Source organism: Dermacentor variabilis, chromosome 1 (genome assembly GCF_050947875.1).
Source record: "Dermacentor variabilis isolate Ectoservices chromosome 1, ASM5094787v1, whole genome shotgun sequence".
In the NCBI taxonomy this organism is placed as follows: Eukaryota; Metazoa; Arthropoda; class Arachnida; order Ixodida; family Ixodidae; genus Dermacentor; species Dermacentor variabilis.
Genome location: NC_134568.1, coordinates 236,730,478 through 236,752,747, shown reverse-complemented (window position 1 = coordinate 236,752,747; position 22,270 = coordinate 236,730,478).

The window sequence follows — 22,270 nt, the reverse complement described above, 5'->3', positions numbered from 1 at the left end:
GTCCGTCCGGGACCTGCGTGTAAGAGAGAGAGAGAGAGAGTAAAACATTTTTATTAATAATATTTGAATGGCGAGAGCAGTGTGGGAGGAACCCTCAGTCCAGGGTCCCTAAGATGATTCCGGCGATGTTTCGAGCCCGTTGTATCACAGCTCGGAGGACCTCGGGAGGTCCGTCGCGGAGGGCATCGTCCCACAGCTCTTTGTTGCGTAGGGGGTAAAGGAGAGTTGGCAAGGGAGAAAAGAGGTTTGCAGTGCACTCAATCGTGACGTGGAAGATTGTGGGCGAGCTGCCACAGCCAGGGCAACGATATGCATAACACTGTGGGTAGAATTTATTGAGAGAGACAAGATTTGGAAAAGTTGCGGTTTGTATCTGGCGTAATGCCACTGCTTCCTGCCGCGAGAAGGACGGCGGTGGTGCGGCGTGGGTGCGATGAATGCGTGTATAATGACGGAGTATATCTTTGTAACGGAGCAAGGGATCCCCCCACTCTGAACTAGTCGCCTCACCACGGCGAGTCGCCCGGAGGGAAATTTCTCGGCAATCGCATGTGCGCGTTCGTTACCCGGCAGCGAGGTATGACCATGGGTCCAGAGTAAGTGGATGTGGGGAGGTGTGGTTAGTATATTTTGCGGGGTCTGTTTGAGAATTTGGTGCACCGCTCTCGAGATGCCATGCCCTGATAGGAACGCCCGGCATGCCTGTTGCGAGTCGGTCAATATATACACTTCCTCAGGAACACGGATGGCGTATCGAATTGCAAGAGCAACACCGAGAATTTCTCCGTAAGCGGCATTTGTTCCGCGCATTGCAGCAGAGTCTCTCAGGGATTCGGTGCAAACTACCGAGGTATAGCCGTCTTGAGTGCGTGATGTGTCCGTGTATAAAGTATGTGCTTCCGGGATGTTTACAAGCATGCGGTTAATGTATCGTACACGGGCTTTGCGCCGCCCTTTGTCATGCTCGGGGTGCATATTACGTGGCAGTGGATGAATACTTAGTGCTTGGCGTATCGCTGACGACAAGATCGTTGGAGGAGTTTCAGGCTGAAGGGGTGGGACAGAGTATCCTAGCCGTGTGAGAAGATGGCGGCCACTAGGAGTGAGTAGGAGGCGCTGGCGATGGCTGACCTAATGTGCCTCTAGCAGCTCGCCTAGTGTGTTATGTGTCCCTAAGTTAAGGAGACGGTGTGTGGAAGTATAGTTCGGGAGGCCATGGGCCAGCTTCGTGGCTTTGCGGATCATTGCGTCTATGCGAAGTTGTTGCGCTTGGGTCAACCGCTGAAATGGGAGATGGTATGTAAGGCGGCTGATCACGCATGCCTCCACCAAGCGCAGCAGGTCCTCTTCTCGAAGGCCCGAGCGGCTGTTGGAGACCCTCCGGATCATGGCCAGAATTTGCTCAATCTGGGGGGTCTGGATAGAAGGGAAACAGTGTAGTTTGACCTGCCATCCACTTGGACGTGTAGGCCGAGGATACGAGCACGATTAACCTGTGGTATCGGTGTGCCATCCACGTGCACAGTGATAGAGGGAATAGAGGAACGGCTCCGGGGGCGAATGATTATGAGCTCCGACTTTTCCGGAGCACATCTTAAGCCGCATTTTCTCGCGTACTCGGAAACTGTATCGACTGCTTGCTGCAGTCGGTCCTGGATGGCTCCCTCGGAACCCCGTGTCGACCAGATAGTAATGTCGTCCGCATAAATAGCGTGGGCGACATCAGGGATCTCGTCGAGTAGCCGGGGGAGCCCTGCGAGCGCGATATTGAATATAGTAGGGGAAAGAACTGAGCCCTGGGTAGTCCCACGTCCTACAAGGCGAATCGTACCGGATCGATGCGGTCCCATTCCTACGGTGGCTGTGCGATCTCGAAGAAATGCGCGCATATAGTTGTACATACGAATTCCACAGTGTCAATGTGCAACATTACGAAGGATGAGGTCATGTTCAACATTATCGAATGCCCCTTTTAGGTCTAAGGCGATGAGTGCTCTCGTTTGGGCGGACGACGTAGGTCATTAGACATTAGACATTATTTATTTTATCATAAATTTTTACATCAACATAAGCAAACAACTGTTGGCCCCATAGCCAAGGCTAGTGTGGGTCCATGTGGTATACATGCGTTTGTGCTGCGGCGATCAGGACAGTGATGAACAAATGCGTATTGATTATACATAATTGTACAGGATGAGACAGAAGAGGGAAAAAAGAAAACATACATCAGTGCAACAATAGAATAGTATTACTGAAAAAATATCACCACAAAGACAAAGCAACATTCTTAACTAATTTTTGAGAGATATAATCTTTTTATGGAAAACAAAAAGTTACTGGCACTCTTCACTTCTATTGGTAAGGCGTACCATATTTTTGTACCATGATGCTGAATTAGTCTTTGACCGTATGTGTTTCGGGTAACCGGTAAATTGAAATTTATGTTAGTGGCGTGTCTAGTATTTCGTGTAGGAATCACAAATATACTAAACGACAATGAGTGATTGCGACATATTATGTTATTCACTAAAATAGCAACTTTCATTTTGGAGGATAGGGTAAAGGGAAGTATTTTCAACCTGTAAAATAAATGACTGCTGGATTCGAATGGACTAGAAAACGTCATTATCCGCACCGCTCTCTTTTGTAAGCGCAAAATTGGATCCAAATATGTTTTAAATGTGGACGACCATGATTCGCAACAGTATGTCATATGACAATGAAAGAGAGAAAAGTAGATTATTTTCAGTACGGAAATATCGGAGCATGCCCTCGCCTTTAAGAGCGCATAACACGCTGACGCTAGCTTCGAACATACATTATCAATGTGTGGCTTCCAGTTTAAACTACTGGCTAGTGTCACGCCCAGATATTTAATTGTGTTTACCTGCTCCAGAGTGGTATTATCAAGATATATTTGCAGAGGTGCACTGTTAATATGACTATGCCTAGAATGAAAAATCATGTAGTGAGTTTTAGCTTTGTTAAGTGTAAGTTTATTTGCTCCAAACCATGATGAAACACAGATTAGTTCTTTATTAGCGATCTGTATTACTTCGTGAAGTGTTTTGCCTGTAAACACTAGTGCAGTATCGTCCGCGTACATGACAGCTTTGGCAGATGTGAGAATTGAAGGAAAATCATTGACATACAAAGAAAATAAAATTGGTCCTAGGACAGACCCCTGTGGCGCACCAGTTTTAACAAAAGAACACGAAGACGTAAAATGAGTAATTTTAACAAACTGCTGTCGGTTGGTTAAGTAACTAGAAAATAAATTGAAAGTGCTGGCACTGAAACCATAGTATTCAGGTTTCTTTAGTAGTATGGAATGAATAACGGAGCTCCTATGACTTCCTCTCGCAATTGTAAAAGCACATCTTTGGCAGACAGATGAGCCCGATATCCGAATTGAGAGTTAGAAAAGAATTATTTTTCTTCGACGAAGGACTGCAGACGCCGCAAGAGTACATGCTCCATGAGCTTACCAATGCAGGATGTTAGGGAGATGGGCCGTCAGTTTTCAACCTTAACAGGCTTGCCCGGTTTGGGGATCAGTGTGATGTCGGCGTGTCGCCATGCTTGGGGAAGCATGCCCTTGCGCCAGCAATCATTGAAGATATGGGTGAGGTGGTTAATATCCGCGTCACTGAGGTTACGAAGGGTGACGAATCGGATGTGGTCGGCTCCCGGTGTAAGATCGCTGCCTGTGACTGCCGAATGCATCCATTTGAAAGCGGTAGAGATCGCGCGTGCCTATGGACTGGGCAGCGTGAAGCACTCGTCATCCGACTCTATTTAGGACGACTCTGATCAAAGGCGTTGCTCTGATTCGGAGTAGCGCTTGCGCACTTCGTGCCCTTCTGTGTACTGTACACCTGGCCAAGTTTTTAACAGTATCGCGCGACCATCGACCCGCGTGTTTGTCAGCACCTTATCATCACGGCACGGAGCGACGAAATAGCGAAAGTAAGGGCACGTGTACACATGCGCGTATCTTGTTTGTTTCGCCGCTCAGCGCCGTTAATAAGGTGCTGACAAGAAGCGGGTCGATGGTCGCGCGATACTGTTAAAAACTTGGCCAGGTGCACATGCGAGCAGCGTTTAAATAAATACTGTCACCATTGTGCAACCCGCTGAGTCGCATTTGTTTCAAGGTAAGGGTGTCATGTCTTTCGGTACTTTTGTCATTGAAAAATATTTTTTTTTTTCATTTTTAGAATTCGTTGGTGGGGGATCGACCTATATTCCGGTCCGACCTATAGTCCGGTTTTTACGTTAAGCGCCTATAAAGGCCCAACCCCACGTAGCACGGGATACGCGTCTCCGAGTGCGTACGCGGGTGACGAAGGGAAGGGCGGCCAGCCACACGATGCGCGCATTCTACCCGCCGTGGTTGCTCAGTGGCTACTGTGTTGGGCTGCTGAACACGAGGTCGCGGGATCGAATCCCGGCCCCGGCGGCAGCATTTCGATGGGGGCGAGAACACCCGTCTACTTATATTTAGGTGCACCTTAAACAACCCAGGTCATCGGAATTGCCGGAGTCATCCACTACGGCGTGCCTCAGAAAGTGGGTTTGGCGCGTAAGTCCCCCAAATTTTTTTTAATGCGCGCTTCACTGCGCGTAGCACAGGGCGGACAGACCAGCGGACCAGCGATGGCGGGAACGTTCGTCTTTGGATTTGAGAAAAGTTTATCCTTAATTTCATTATGGCTAGCGTTTTATATTTAATTTATCAATGTTAGAGCTAGTATATTGTTTTCAAGTCGAGAAATGCGCGCCTTTTATATCTACACATCCTTATGGCAAGCAAAGCAACGTCAATGACCAACATCACGCGCAATAGCGTCTGCTTGCCCACGACTGCAGTTGACATCTGCGCGCGACCTCGCACGACGTTGCTTTTGCTTAGCCGCTTGCTTCGCCGACTTCAGCGTTCTCTGCCCGCAATGTACCGCATGAGAAAGAAGCTTTTGCTGCTGCTGCTCTTGCAAAGACAGCGGGAGCGCAGAAAGCGTCTGCAGCGACGTTGGTGGGTCCGGCCCGGCTTTCAACGGCGTAAAGGACTTTACGGCTGTGAGTAACTTCTTTCCTTTCGATGATCTACAGTGGTAGAACTAGGAGCCGGTGTTTGGAATTACAGCAATTACTTATCAGCGTTTTTAAGGGCGCACATGTAGGAGACATAAGCTAAAGGGTTAAAATAGTAATGCGGGGATCGTACTCGCAGCGCTCGAACGCCACAATTCCCAGAACGGCACCGCGTCGTCGGTACAAGGTCCGTGCAGGTTGACAGCACCGATCGAAACGATAACGTGACGAACGCCAGAGGGAACGACAAGAGCAGGGTGTACTTCGGGAAGCGCGAAAGCATAGGTGAAGATCGGGCTGATTAGCCGCCGGAGGCACACAGATCGTATATTGGATACGCGGTGACGATACTTCACGCCGTTTTAACAGCCGTCTGTCTAACCCATGTATGCAGTACAACATACCGCCACTAATACTTCAGATTCGGAGCGGAAGAAGCACTTGATTCCATTCAACAGACAATCTGTTAATAAAAGAAGTATTTTCCAAACCTTCATATACTAGAACAGAGGTGTAACCAGTGCTGGAATACCAATTGGGAGCTTCCTTCATTATTAACAATAGACCATACTGTTTATATAGAGCTTGTGTAGCACCCTCTTGCACAAATATTGTAAGAATTAAGTTTTGTAATAAATGTTCTACTATATTCGATATTTTATTCGATATCCTGCTTATTTTTTTTCTTCATTTGATGCTATATTCGATTCTAAATCTACTATTCACTATTAGCACTACCCTACAAAAAAGCTAAGGACTGATAGTTATATTTGTGCCATTAGCGTAACACATGGATTCAGGAACACCTTTTTATACGTGTTGGTTGTCATATATGAAGCATGCGGACGAGATACGAGTTCCTATAATTTCTGTCTCTCGGAAGTGTGATTGCAGAATATGAAGTGTAATGTAATTAAATTGTGATCTGGGGGCGGCTTAAAATGCTGTGCGACTGCTTTCGGAAGATTTTTCGCAGTGACCGCACGGATTTTGTTTAATATAACGTTGACTGGCTCTCCTGTTTTGCCGACACAGGGCTTGTATTCAAGCATATAAACAAAGCAGGGGGTAAAGTTAATCAAGGCTAGTGACTATGCGTGTGTGTCAGTGAAAAGTGTACAGCTCCTGATACCTGTGCGTGTTTGTGGGTAGAGCACGGGCCTTCTGTCAAGTAATAATGCACCATTTTTTTACAGATGCACCGGATGCGTCAGGATGACCACGGATTTTTCTAGAAGTTCTTTCGCATGATGCCGCAGCTCTCTGACGAGCTATTGAGCTTTGTCGCAGAGGACCTCACATGGCAGCACCACATTCGAGAAACCCCTGGAGGATGGAGAACGACTTGCTATAGCATTGAGGTTGGTAAAGGATAGTTGCCCCTACAGTAATATTGTGCGATTGGAGGAATACACAAGAACACCGTTTCTTTGTCATTTAATGTATCATTTATTTTATTTTATTTATTTACATAATACTGCCCGCCGCCTTCTGGCAGCCAAAGCAGGGAGGAGTCACAAAACATTGAAGCAGAACAAAAGAAAGAACGATGCAACTGATAATGAGCATGCATAAAAATAGTAATACATAATCTAGCTCATTATACACAACTAAATATTTATTAACTCATAAAAACATAAAGGATGGGACACCAAAACACTTATACAAAACAATACAAATAGTAATGAAGCTACTGACAATGCGGGTGAAAAAAGAAACCTGAAAAGAATTATCACATGACACAGAGACTGAAAGTTTGCACTTAATGCATCACCAGTGTAGCAGTTATGGCTAACTTAATCAAAAACATTGCATCGAGTGGCATCGCACAAAAGCTACCTCAGTGCTTTTGACCTTGCGCAACTTGTAAAACATGCGCTGAGGAATGCTTGCACATGTAGTATTAAACAAAGGTCGTAGCTAACCTACACAAAAGAATTTTGATCGTTTGTCACCCAAGAAGTGCCCCCACCACCATGGAAAACATTGTCAAGAAAGTCATGTCATCATAATGTGCAAACAACAATTGAGACTTGGTTACTAATTTTTTTCCAACTTGCATTCCAGCTATTTGGCATTCGGGAAAGACATAAAAGATATTGCCTTTGCTTACCGTGTGGGGATTGAGACTGCTAGACTTTGCAATGGTGTGTAAATCATATTGTGGCGATCGTGTCGGCAAAGTATTAAACTACTGCACAGCACGACAACAGCGGACATTTCTTAATTTTTTTAAGCTTAAGAATTTTTTAAAGCTCGCATGCTCTTCACATAATCATCATCAGCAGCAGCAGCATTGTTACGCCCACTGCAGGGCAAAGGCCTCTCCCATACTTCTCCAACAACCCCGGTCATGTACCAATTGCGGCCGTGTCGTCCCTGCAAACTTCTTAATCTCATCCGCCCACCTAACTTCCAGCCGCCCCCTGCTACGCTTCCCTTCCCTTGGAATCCAGTCCGTAACCCTTAATGACCATCGGTTATCTTCCCTCCTCATTACATGTCCTGCCCATGCCTGCTTCTTTTTCTTGATTTGAACTAAGATGTCATTAACTCGCGTTTGTTCCCTCACCCAATCTGCTCTTTTCTTATCCCTTAACGTTACACCCATCATTCTTCTTTCCATAGCTCGTTGTGTCGTCCTCAATTTAAGTAGAACCCTTTTCGTAAACCTCCCCGTAGGTTTCTGCCCCGTAGGTGAGTACAGGTAAGACACAGCTATTATGCACTTTTCTCTTGAGGGATAATGGCAACCTGCTGTTAATGATCTGAGAATTCCTGCCAAACGCATGCCAGCCCATTCTTATTCTTCTGATTATTTCCGTCTCATGATCCGGATCCGCCGTCACTACCTGCCCTAAGTGAATGTATTCCCCTACCACTTCCAGTGCCTCGCTACCTATTGTAAATTGCTGTTCTCTTCCGAGACTGTTAAACATTACTTTAGTTTTCTGCAGATTAATTTTTAGACCCACTCTTCTGCTTTGCCTCTCCAGGTCAGTGAGCATGGATTGCAATTGGTCCCCTGAGTTACTAAGCAAGGCAATATCATCAGCGAATCGCAAGTTACTAAGGTATTCTCCATTAACTTTTATCCCCAATTCTTCCCAATCCAGGTCTCTGAATACCTCCTGTAAACACGCTGTGAATAGCATTGGAGAGATCGTATCTCCCTGCCTGACGCCTTTCTTTATTGAAATTTTGTTGCTTTCCTTATGGAGGACTACGGTGGCTGTGGAGCCGCTATAGATATCGTTCAGTATTTTTACATACGGCTCGTCTACACCCTGATTCCGTAATGCCTCCATGACTGCTGAGGTTTCGACAGAATCAAACGGTTTCTCGTAATCGATGAAAGCTATATATAAGGGTTGGTTATATTCCGCACATTTCTCTATGACCTGATTGATAGTGTGAATATGATCTATTGTTGAGTACCCTTTACGGAATCCTGCCTGGTCCTTTGCTTGACAGAAGTCTAAGGTGTTCCTGATTCTATTTGCGGTTGCCTTAGTAAATAGTTTGGAGGCAACTGACTGTAAGCTGATCGGTCTATAATTTTTTAAATCTTTGGCGTCCCCTTTCTTATGGATTAGGATTATGTTAGCGTTCTTCCAAGATTCCGGTACGCTCGAGGTAATGAGGCATTGCGTATACAGGGTGGCCAGTTTCTCTAGAACAATCTGCCCACCATCCTTCAACAAATCTGCTGTTACCTGACCCTCCCCAGATGCCTTCGCCCTTTGCATAGCTCCCAAGGGTTTCTTTCCTTCTTCCGGCGTTACATGTGGGATTTCGAATTCCTCTAGACTATTCTCTCTTCCATCATCGTCATGGGTGCCACTGGTACTGTATAAATCTCTATAGAACTCCTCAGCCACTTGAACTATCTCATCCATATTAGTAATGGTATTGCCGGCTTTGTCTCTTAACGCATACATCTGATTCTTGCCAATTCCTAGTTTCTTCTTCACTGCTTTTAGGCTTCCTCCGTTCCTGAGAGCATGTTCGATTCTATCCATATTATACTTCCTTATGTCAGCTGTCTTACGCTTGTTGATAAACTTCGAAAGTTCTGCCAGTTCTATTCTAGCTGTAGGGTTAGAGGCTTTCATACATTGGCGTTTCTTGATCAGATCTTTCGTGTCCTGCGATAGCTTACTGGTATCCTGTCTAACGGAGTTACCACCGACTTCTATTGCACACTCCTTAATGATGCCCACAAGATTTTTGCTCATTGCTTCAACACTAAGGTCCTCTTCCTGAGTTAAAGCCGAATACCAGTGCTCTTCATGCTCTTCACGGCTCCTGTCAAGTAGCCCTGCTACCTGCCAGAGAAGCAAGGTCATATGTACAAATGCCTCATTTATGAATTGCCTTCAATGTCCCTGATTACGTACAGAGACTGGATAAACATACAATGCAGAACATGCAAAACCAACTCTGGAAGTGAGCCATGCAACAGCAAAAAAAAAAAAAAACAAGAAATGTGGCTTGTGGTTGTCTATGTTGGCAGTGAACCTCGCTTTCTGTCTAGATGGTGGTAAGACTTTTCACTTTCTGCTATCTCTTCTAATAATAAAGCAATCTGAAAAATACTTGCGGTGCTAGAACACCCCGAGACAATGCTTTACAACTTGCAGCATATAACCGAAATTTCCGGTGGGACTGGTTGAAGGTCCATTACATTTCTTTTTCTTTACAGGCATGTACAGACACCCGTAGATGCATGCACGAACTCTACATGCACAGGTGGTGAACTCAAAAAGGTTTATTGCTGCAAGACAGGTTCAATGAGTAAGGACAGATGAAAGCGATGAACACCTGTCTTGTAACAACAAACCTTTAGTTGCAAATCAGTGCTTGTTTCTCTCTCATAGGTGTGTTGCTAAAACATGTTCGCACATCTCTACAGCAGCAATGGCCAACCAACCAGGCCCATAGATATCAACTTTAAGAAATTCTTAAATAATTACGCACAAAAATACAAATACAGCACAATGTAAAATGAGCAAAGAATAACTGACGAGCTTTGATATGACAGCAATAGACAAGGAAACGTTGTAAAGCATAAATGAAGTTTTAGTTTAGTTTTATTTCTAACGTCGAGGTCACAAGGAGAAGGGAAATGAAAGTGGACAAAACGTAAACTTGCAACTGGAGGGAGCTGAACCCAAAACAAATCGACCTACGGTGGAGGTCATTCCACCATCAATTTCCTAGAATGTTTACGTGTACTAGATTAGGCTCTACGAGTGTTGTTGCACAAGTAGCACTGGCTAACACTACCAGGGCGAGACCGTACATGCACATATATGCTCAAGGAAGGTTGCAGAGGGATAATCATTGCTGCAGCTCTATTAGTAAAGCAATACAAGCATACTTCAAAGGTGGTGGGTTCGTCTCCCCTCAATGGGAAGTTATCTTTTCATCCACTTTCATTTTCTTCCTTATTTAACCATTTCAATATGAAGTAATTAAATTCCTCAATGATTTCCTTTGTTTCATTGTCTCTTGGCTTTATTATACAAAAGGTATAAACACGTTTAGCTGCGCCCTAGATGAAATTTCGCACACTGTTTCGAATGAAAACAAGGACATGGTTATCATGGGAGACATAAATATCAATCTTCTGGATGAGGACTGCGCTTACAGCAGAGCATACAGTAGCATCTATCATGGATACGGTATCGAGTCTTTGTTACAACTACCTACTAGGTGCGTCTCTAACTCGAGTACTCTCATCAATCATGCACTAACAAACCTGCTTTATCCCCCTAAAGCTTTTATCGTACGAAGCAACATAACCAACCACTTTCCAATTGTGCTGTTTCCCACGTCTTAGTCACGCCTTGGAAACTCTGTACACGAAACCCAGGTTTGACAAAGAACATTGCCTGGAGCTAGTTAACAGTTCAGATAGGTCGCGCGTAACATCATTAAATGACGCTGAAGCCTCTTATAATGAGTTATCTGGCCTAATTAAAGCTTGTATATCCTCAGCAACAACAATAGTTAAGTGCCGTAAACATTTTGCCTCCCCTTCAAGCCCCTGGCTTACACCAGAATTGTTGAAGACCATGCGCAAGAAAGAAAATCTGTATCGTAAATGCAAAAATAGACCATTTAACCAATCTCTTAAGCTTCGGTTCAAGAAGTTTGGCACCTTACTGACATATCTACTTAAAGAAGCGAAGAAAACTTATTATGAAAATGTAATAAATCAAACCGGGAACGATTCCCGGAAACAATGGCAGATACTTAATACGTTTCTGAATAAGAATCCTCCTAGGAATAGAATAACGAAAATTCAAGAAAAAGACTGCCTACTTACAAACCCTGAGGATATTGCATGCTCATTCAGCAACTTTTTTGCTACTGTGCCTGATATCCCTGGCGGTAATGACACTGGCATGTCGCGCTTGTCACAACAATAATTTTCTCTCTTCCCAACTACACCCAGTGAAGTTCGCGCAGCAATTACGAATCTTAAAAATTGCAGTCCTGGTTTAAATTCCATATGTTCGTATCATATAAAAGAAATTGTTGACAGCATATGTGAAGCTTCCAGTCAGGTTGTCAATTTAATCGTTAAAACTGCCGTTTTTCCTAGTGACTTGAAAAGATTAAAACTAATTCCTGTGCCCAAAAAAGGAGACGTCACCTTAATAGCAAACTACAGGCCCATATCCACCTTGCCATGTTTCAGTAAAGCAATAGAAAAACTAATAGCACAGTGCCTATCAAACTACTTGTACGAGTTCCAACTATTAACACCAAGACAGTTTGGTTTTCGTGCTGGATATTTTACTAACCTAGCTTTAATCACCCTCACTGACAAAATCAAAGCGGAAATTGATGGGGGCAGATTCGCAGGATCTGTATTTATCGAATACTCGAAAGCATTCGATTCCCTTAATCACAACATTCTCTTTACTAAACTCAGCGCATATGGCATAACAGGTACATCTTTGGAGCTACTGCGAAGTTATTTACACGACAGACAGCAACAGGTTTGCATTTCAGGAGTGCTGTCTGACACAAAAATAATTAATACTGGCGTTCCACAGGGGTCCATACTCGGTCCCCTTTTATTTCTAATCTTCATTAATGATTTCCCAAACTGCCTAACTTCTACAGAATGTCTTTTGTACGCGGACGACGCCACTATTTACGCCTCCCATAACGACATCTTTACGCTAACTGAGCGTTTAAATGATGAACTAAATAATGTCAGTAGTTGGTGCAAAAAAAAATTGCTAATTAACCCTCAGAAAACAAAGTTTATGGTTTTTAGTTCACACAGTAAACGTCGACCTAACCTTCCACCTCTGTACATAGCTTCTCACCCAATACTACCATCTAATGAGTGCTCATTTTAGGTGTTCAATTAGTCTCACTTCTAAAGTTTAATTTGCATCTCAGCTTCATAAAAAAGAAAGCTGCCTATGGTATCAGGGTGCTTTTAAAGGCCAGACAGTACTTTCAAAAGCACACTCTCCTGACATTGTGTTATGCCTTCATTTATAGCCATTTAAATTACTGTATCAGTTCTTGGGGTCTTACATATCGCTGTCATATAGCTCCCTTGCAGCACATTCAAAATAACGCTGTCCGTATCGTCGCTTCAGCTCCTTATAACGCTCAGGTTACCCCATCTTCACTGAGTTAAGTATCCTCACAATAAATAGAATTATCTGGTACAACCACAGCATCGTTATTTACCGCCTTCTTAAGAACCCACAATTACATTATATCATTGGCAGGAATAGTCTTGCTAATCCGAACACTACCAGGTTCTCTACAAAATAACCTTTTACTTCCAAAATCGCGCAGAAACTATGGCAAACTAACTGTTGGTTTTGCTAGTGTGAAAATATGGAATAATTTACCTGCTCACGTGAAATCCTCACCTACATTATCGTCATACCAACGTTCACTGAGAGCTTATATCAATACCTTGTAAAATGCATCTATTCTTTGAAATATTTTTGTGTTGCTTATTATGTAATTTTTTTATGTTGTGATGTGTTGCCATAGGTTTTATTACTTTAACACTGTAGAAATTGTGTAATGCGTTCTTTGTTGATAACTGCAACTGACGCCTTTTTATCTATATATTATTAGGTAACTAAGAACAAGAGGTCCCGCTGCAGTTTCTAACTGTGGGACCTCTTCCTCCATAACTTCTACTGCATATATGCACCACTAATGAATGAAGCAATAAACTTTAAACTTGAAAAGGTATACATTAAAAAAACATTAATATTTGAATTACTTTACTACTTGCATCGATTTAATTTTCATACCGAGATGCTTATCTTCACTGACCTCTCTCATGTGCTTGAGCAGAGAGACAGCAAAAGTTCGAGGTCGTCCTGTGGTTTGCATCTTTCGATTGCACTTGAAACATTGCCCATTTCCTCCAATATTAACTGACTCTCATCTCTTTTTCCTTTTCCTCCCTCTTGACGTTGTTTGGCTTCAGAAGCAATGCTTCCCAACGTGTCCGGCTTGTGACTGCCTGCTCAAGCCAGCGATGCTTGTGACTACGGCCTGCCGTGGTGTGCCTCGGAAGCCTCAGGAACCAGCACCTCTTGAAGCACCGGTGATTCAAGAGATTCCAAAATGTCCCGAGGCTCCACAGAATCGTGCGACGCCAAACACATTAGGCGATTCTGGCGCTTGTGACTCTTCACCTGACAGTGACGGTACTTCAAGCATTGCCAGATCAGAAAACTGACACATCTTCATTAAGATGTCCGCAGCGTTTCCCTCCTCACTCGATGGGGGCACTAGTGGAAGGTTGGCGGACATCCTGCGTATGAGCGTAATAAGGCTTGCACATATTGTCAATTACAAATAAGGTGCCGGTCTCAGTGCAAAAATATGTAATGGCTCAAGTTCGTGCACATTTGTTTTAAGGTGTCATTTTATTAGAGAACAATGCCCGAGCTCCGAGTCAGTTTTGTAGGGAAAAAAGTGGCTTGCATAGACAACCAAAATGAACACTTTCTGAATGCGCTGAAGTGTAGCTTTTGTATTCTTTTTTTTGCTTTTGATGCATTTAAGCAGTTTTTTTATGAGATCGCCATGCCTAAAGCCTAGTAATACCTTGTACTTGAAACAGTGCATGATATCTGGAATGTTTCAGTTTCGAAATAATTAGCAGCAGGCATGCCACTACATTTAATCAGTACAACCACTTAATCTTCGCCATCTTCAAGTTGCCGCAAAAGCTCGCTGTGACGTCACGAATTTTGAGAGCGTCCTTCAGGGCCTAGGTCATTCTTTAACGGTAAAGATAGACGGAATTGTATTCAAATGGAGTGAAAGATTGAACATGGTGGAGTTTCGGGAACTTTTGCTGTGCCAACGCAGCCTAAATATGAGAAACTACTTTGAAATCCGTGACGTCACATAGACGCACCAGTGTGGGAGATTCGGCGCGAAATTCAATAACTCAAACGTTTACATTCATTTACTTTTCTAATAATCAAGCTATTATTTTGAAATTAATGACAACAGAGTTTTCAAAGAACGCTCTACCAGTTTAAACGGATTTAGTGTTTTGCTTTAGAATCCCTTTAAGTGAAAGCGTCCTTTCATACAAAATTCCGTATAACAGCTTTCACTGTATGATTCGCCTTTAAAACCATGGCTTCTTAATTACCATGTTACTTAATTTAATTATAAGAAACAACTGCTGCAATTACGGCGTCGATTCTAGGAACGCTACAGGAGAAATGGTGGTAGAATTCGCAGAAAGGAATAAGCTGCGAATAATGAACACGTTTTTCAGGAAGCGTAGCAACAGAAAGTGGACCTGGAAAAGCCTTAATGGTGAAACAAGAAATGAAATTGATTTCAAACTTTCTGCCGATTCCAGCATAGTGCAGGATGTAGAAGGGATAGTGAGGGTAAAGTTCAGTGATCATAGGTTAGTGAGGGCTAGGATTCACCTTAATTGGACGAGAGAAAGAGTAACATTGGCCAAGAAGAAACAGGTCAACCTAGAGGCAGTAAGGGTAAAAGCATACAAATTCAGGCTGGTACTTGCAAACGAATATGTAGCCTTAGAACAGGGAGATGAAGATGACATAGAGGTAATGATTGAAACCGTAACTAGGCTGGCTTCAGAGGCACCAATTAAAGTGGGAGGCAAGGCACCAAGGCAACCAGTAGGCAAGCTCTCCCAAGTAACAAAGGATCTAATAAATAAACGACAAAGAATGAAAGTGTCCAACTGAAGAGATCAGATACAATTTGCGGAACTGTCAAAACTGATCAACAAGGTGAAAATAAGTGATATTCGAAATTATAACGTGATAAAGACTGAGGAAGCAGTAAAAAATGGATGCAGCCTGAAATCAGTGAGAAGGAAACTTGGCATAGGACAAACCAAGATGTATGCACTGAAAGATAAGCAGGGTAATATGGTCAGCAATCTCGAAGGTATAGTAAAAGCAGCGGAATAATTTTATACCGGCCTGTGCAGTACCCAGAGGAGTCAGGATACCTCCATTCGAAACAGTAACGAACAGGATACAGAAACTTACTATAACTAACCATGAGGTCAGAAGGGCACTGCAAGACATGAAACGGGAAACAGCGGCAGGAGAAGATGGACTACCAGTAGGTTTAATCAAATATCGTGGAGACATAATGCTTGAAAAACTAACTGCCCTTTATACGAGCCGCCTATCGACTTCAAGAGTCCCAGAGAACTGGAAGAATGCGAACATTACACTAATCCCCCAAAAGGAAGGCGTTAAAGAATTGAAAAAATACAGGCCCATTAGCTTACTTCCAGTATTATATAAAATATTCACCAAGATAATCTCCAATAGAATAAGGGCACCACTGGACTTCAGTCAACTAAGGGAACAGGCAGGTTTTAGGAAGGGATACTCTACAATGGATCACATCCACGTCATCAATCAGGTAATCGTCGATCAGTAATTTCCCCGAAACTTTCCCACCTGTTCCTACATTCGCTTATATGTGACTGAACTCTTGGTTGAGGATATATATTTATTCCATGATGATTCTTCCGCCTGCCTTCAAATAAATCGTGTTTTGGCCTTAGCCTGTTTAAAGCATAAGAGGTTGGCATAGGTCGGGTATCTCCGCAAGGTTCCTCAGGCCATATGTTGATGCTTTTTTGCTTGTGTGCACTCATGAGTCCACCAGGGATAGATTTCTTGCGCACAAGGCTAGAGGTTTGCGGTATTGACTTTTCTGCCACCGAAATTAAAACCGCAGTGAACTTTTCCTTAATTCCGTTTACGCTTAGTTCACTTTAAAATACTTCCTCGAGTTTTGCATGTTTCACGAAAAGCGGCCAGCCAGCAAGATGTATTTTCCAGCGACGCGGTTCAAAATTTTTAATGGGTAGTGATGATGCGAGTTTGATGACAACAGGTAGATGATCGCTGCCATATGAGGTGTTCAGGTCTTCCCATTTAAAATCGGTAAAAACACATAGTGAGCAAAAGGTTAAATCCAGGCAACTAAAATTCCGTGATGTAGGTTAGAAATAGGCTGACGCACCTGTGTTTAATATACAAATGCTATTCAATAAAACGACATCTTCAGTAAGCTGGCCTCTTTGGTCAGTGTTATCACTGCCCCAAGCATTAAAATTTCCAACTAAAACAAAAGGCTTCGGCAACTGGTAAACAAAATTTTCCATTTCTCGAGTAGTGAAATGTGTATGGGGAGGAATGTGCAGTAAACAGATGGTAACAGTCTTAAATGATAAAACGGGGGGAACTACTGCCTCTTACGGAGTATTTAATATAACGTTCCGAGTGGGTATGCCGCCTTGGACAACAATAGTGACACCTCCTAATAGACGGCTGGAGTGCTCGCGGTCCTTTCGTACGACACCCGTGTACTTAGATTTAGGTGCACGTTAAAGAACCCCAGGTGGTCAAAATTTTCGGAGTCCTCCACTACGGCGTGCCTCATAATCAGAAAGTGGTTTTGGCACGTTAAACCCCCTAATTTAATTTAACAGTAAAACCTTTAGTAAACGTTTATTTTTGGGGCCTAAGCTCGTTTCTTGAAGGCATGTTTTGATCCCACCGATGGCATCAGATGTTTGGATCCCACCGATGGCATCGGTGTTGGGAACTCGGCGCTGACGCCCGTGGTTGTACCTGGGTCGCAAGCCCCAAGGGTAGCGTTGGCCTGGCGGCCTGGGGTACAACTGGAAGCATCCGAAGGTCCCGGCAAAGCATGAGTCGACTGGTAACAACAAAACAACTTGTTTATTTTAACATCGCAAAGAGTTGGCGGTCAGGTTGACCGAAGTAGAGAGACGGGAGAGCACTTTACTCAACAGAAGAAATCGGAGCCCTCCTTTTGGCGTCCGGGGGCAGCTGTTTTTATACTCTCGCAGTTGAGGGCAAGAAGGAACCCCTCAATAGACGAGCACGTGAATGTACAATGGGCTAATGGTGACGCACACTGTCGTAGCGCTGCCGGTCGGGCACAATGACTGGAATGAGAGGGTGATCCCTGCTGTCGCACCGCCTGGTTCGGGCACAATGACTGGAATGAGAGGGTGATCCCTGCTTTCGCATCGCCTGGTTCAGGCACAATGACTGGAAGGGGAGGATGACCCCTGCTGTCGCATCGCCTGGTTCAGGCACAATGACTGGAAGGGGAGGATGACCCCTGCTGTCGCATCGCCTGGTTCGGGCACAATGGCACATACACTCACACACGCACATGAAGACACGTGGCATCGGAACATGCCTGGAAACGCCTGGCGGGGAGCGTTGCGGCGACGCCGCACGGGCCAAAATGTCTGCCGCCCCGCCGCAGTCGCGCCGGCAAAACCGCGTGTCGCAGGCGAAACGCAACAGACCGCCCCGCCAGGGGAAGGAGATCCCGATGGACAGAGGACTGCATCCGCTGTCCGGAGGGATGTCGCTCGATGATGCTCATAACCGAAGTCGGGCGTCCCTCGACGTTTCTTGAGCGCAGCGCACAGAGAAGGCCTCGTTCTCTCGTTCAGGTTCGCACGGTACACTGCAAAGTGACTTCGGGAGAGTTCACATTTTTGTTCTCGTTCCCGGCAAGCGTTAGAACTACGCTGAAACTCAACCGCTCAGTCAGCAAGCACGGCACAACCCTCACTAAGCCCTGCCAGGCTCTTTCCCCTTTTTATACCACTGCCTAGTTCCTTACAGTAGTCTAGCATCACTCAGAACGCGTCCACAAATTGGAAAATTGCACTAGAAAGCATATCATCACTTTGAAACACTAAACAAAAGCAATATGTTAAAAAAAAATCCTGCCTCAGGAAGAAAAACATCAGTAACCAACAATTTTGAGGCTGATTCCTACGTTAGGGGCTTCGACTTAAGCCATCGGCGTTACCGTTGAGACTCCCCTTTTTGTAACGCACCTCAAAGGAATATTGTTGTAAAGCGAGGCTCCAGCGCAGGAGGCGGCCATTTTTGGGAGAGATGGTCTGCAGCCATTGGAGAGGGCAGTGATCCGTCTCAATGATAAACCTCGAGCCGGCTAGATAGCATGACAATTTCTGAACGGCCCACACGAGACACGCACACTCTTTCTCGGTGGCGCTATACGCCTGCTCACGACTGGTCAGCTTACGACTAGCATACAGGACGGGGTGTTCTACTTCTCCATTTTCCCGTTGGCACAGTACAACGCCCATGCCTCGCTCACTAGCATCGCACTGAACAATGAACCCTTTTGTATAGTCTGGCGATCGTAGCACAGGCTGGCTCGTTAGGGCACTCTTTAGGGCACTAAAAGCTCTTTCCTTTGTCTCGTCCCAGACGACTGTTTGAGGCTCTGTCTTTCTTAGAGCATCCGTCAGGGGAGCCGCGATATCAGAGTACCTGGGGATGTACCTCTGATAGTAGCCGGCGACACCTAAGAACGACCGAATATCGGTCTTTGTGCGCGGTTGCGGAAAGTCTCGCACAGCGGCCACTTTTATTTCAGAGGGGCGGCGACGACCCTGACCAATCACGTGACCGAGGTAGACAACCTCGGCCTGTGCTAACTGGCACTTAGGAGCCTTTACTGTCAAGCCCGCTTCGCGCAGGCGGGTTAGCACTGCCCGCAAGTGTGCCATATGCTCAGACCAGGATGCGGAGAATATCGCTACGTCGTCTAGATACGGTAAAGCGAATTCTTGCTGTCCCCGCAACACTTTATCCATGAGGCTTGAAAAACAGTATGGCGCGTTCTTCAAACCAAAACTCAACACTTTAGGACGGAATGTTCCCATTGGTGAAATGAACGCCGCATACCTACTAGCCTCTTCTGTAAGTGGAACCTGCCAATAACCCCTGACAAGATCTAGGGTGGAAATAAACTGAGCGCTACTAACTTTCTCAAGGCGCTCCTCGATGTTAGGGATCGGATAAATTTGATCCTTAGTGATGGAATTAAGCCTGCGGTAGTCGACGCAAGGACGAGGTTCCTTGCCCGGTACCTCAACTAAAATCAAAGGGGAGGTATAATCACTCTCACCTGCCTCAATAACACCGAGCTGTAGCATTTTCTTTACCTCAGCCTCCATAATATCGTTCTGGCGGGGTGACACCCGATACGCCTTGGATCGTACTGGCTCTGGGGAGGTAAGTTCTATATCATGAGTAAGTACAGAAGTCCTACCAGGCCTCTCAGAGAACAGACCTTGAAACTCTTGTAATAGCTGGTGTAGTTCGGTTTTCTGCTCGGGCGACAGCGGTGCTTTACTGATAAGGTCACTAATGACTTGACCGGTGTCTTCCCTGTTCGTCACTGAGCCTAGTCCCGGAAGCTCGACCGGAAGCTCTTCAGGAACGTTTACCATCATGCACACCACTGCTTCCCTTTGTCTATAAGGTTTGAGCAGATTACAGTGGTAAACTTGCTGTGCTTTCCGCTTTCCTGGCAGACTTACCACGTAGTTAACGTCCGACAGTTTCTGAACAATTCGTGCTGGGCCCTCCCACTGCACGTCTAGTTTGTTGTTTAGCGATGTGCGCAATATCATGACCTCATCGCCCACCTCAAAACGACGGGCCCTGGCTGTCCGATCATAATAAACCTTGGCCCTCTGCTGGGCCTTTGTCATTGCTTCACCTGACAACTCCTGTGCCCTTCTTAAGCGTTCGAGGAGCTTAAGTACGTACTCCACCACGACTGGGTCGTCGCCCCTACCTTCCCACGATTCTCGAAGCATGCGAAGCGGAGATCGAAGCGAGCGACCGTACACCAGTTCAGCTGGCGAAAACCCCGTAGCCGCATGCGGCGCGGTCCTTAAAGCAAACATCACCCCAGGCAGACACAGCTCCCAGTCAGTTCGATGTTCAAAACACAACGCTCTCAACACGCGCTTCATGACGGAGTGGAGCTTCTCAACGGAATTCGACTGTGGGTGGTACACTGAGCTGTGTAGCAGCTTTACCCCACACCTTTCGAGAAAAGTTGTCGTCAAAGCGCTAGTAAACACTGTGCCCTGATCTGATTGGATTTCCGCAGGAAAACCAACTCGCGCAAATATGGACAGTAGTGCATTGACTATTTCAACTGAGCTGAGTTCTTTAAGCGGCACTGCTTCAGGGAACTTTGTCGCTGGGCAGATCACAGTCAAAATGTGTCTGTACCCCGTGGCTGTTACCGGCAGAGGTCCCACTGTATCAATAACGAGCCGTCTAAAAGGCTCCGTAATGATAGGTACCAATTTCAACGGCGCCCTTGATTTGTCCCCTGGTTTGCCCACCCGCTGACGGGTGTCACATGACCTCACGAAGTGGTCTGCGTCCCGAAAACACCCTGGCCAATAGTACTCTTGCAAGAGACGGTCCTTAGTTTTCTTAACTCCTAGGTGTCCGGACCACGAACTCCCATGCGTCAAGCGCAACAGATCCTGACGATAGCATTGAGGCACGATCAGCTGATCGAACTCCACTCCTCTGCGGTCTAGATACTTCCGGTACAGGACTCCACCTCTTTCCACAAAACGCGCATTTTTCCTGGCGATACCTTCCTTGACATTGCAGCGTATGTTTTCTAGGCTACCATCCTTCTTTTGCTCGGCTATCAAAGCCGACCGGCTGACTTTTAGCAACCTATCAAGTCCGTCTGACGTAGGCGCGATGAGCAAATCAGTAGATAGCTCTTCTAACTTTCCCGTGTCGGGCGTTTCCTCTCCAGTATCTGGCGCCTTTAACGTTACAGACTCAAGTTTATTCAGTTCGGGCGTGCTCTGAATATCAGCTTGCTGCGCCTCTGACCCTTTTTCGTTGTTTGATAACGTCGGCCCCGCAACTACCGCCTTTGCAGCGAGCTCCCGAACCTTCGATCTGGTTAAGGCCTGAACACTAGCTTCACCAAACAAAAGCCCCTTCTCGCGCAGGAGGTGATCGGACCTGTTCGAAAATAGGTACGGGTACTGGGGTGGCAGCATAGATGACACTGCCGCCTCCGTCTCAAGCGCTCCGAAAGGTCCTTCAATAAGCACCTTTGCTACTGGCAGACACACGCTATGAGCTTCCACGGCTTGCTTGATCCATGCGCACTCGCCCGTGAACATATGGGGTTCTACATAAGACGGGTGAACTACATCCATCGTAGCTGCGGAATCGCGAAGCACTCGGCACTCTTTCCCGTTCACGAGGAGGTCTCGCATGTAAGGCTCGAGAAGCTTCATGTTCTCGTCAGTGCTGCCTAATGAAAAAAACACAACTTTTGGTGTTGTTTCCGGACACTGCGCCGAAAAGTGACCCGGCTTCTGGCACGTATAACAAACGCGCGCTTGCCTCATCTCGAACCGCTTTCTGCGTTCGGCTTCGGCTGCCGCCGTCTCTTTACGTTTGGTCGGACTGCTTTCACTCGCATCCTCACTACGCGTGTCCCCCTTTGCTCTCATGGGTGTGAACTTCGGCCTCTCAAACTTCGAGCCAAATTCACCCTTTTGACCGTCCTTAGCTCCGCGAGCCCGACGCGTCACAAACTCCTCGGCTAGCTCAGCGGCTTTAGCCACCGTACAAACGTCTGGCCTATCCAAGACCCAGTATCGCACGTTCTCCGGTAACCGACTATAAAACTGTTCTAGCCCGAAGCACTGCAGAACTTTATCGTGGTCACCAAACGCTTTCTCTTCTTTGAGCCACTCCTGCATGTTTGACATAAGCCT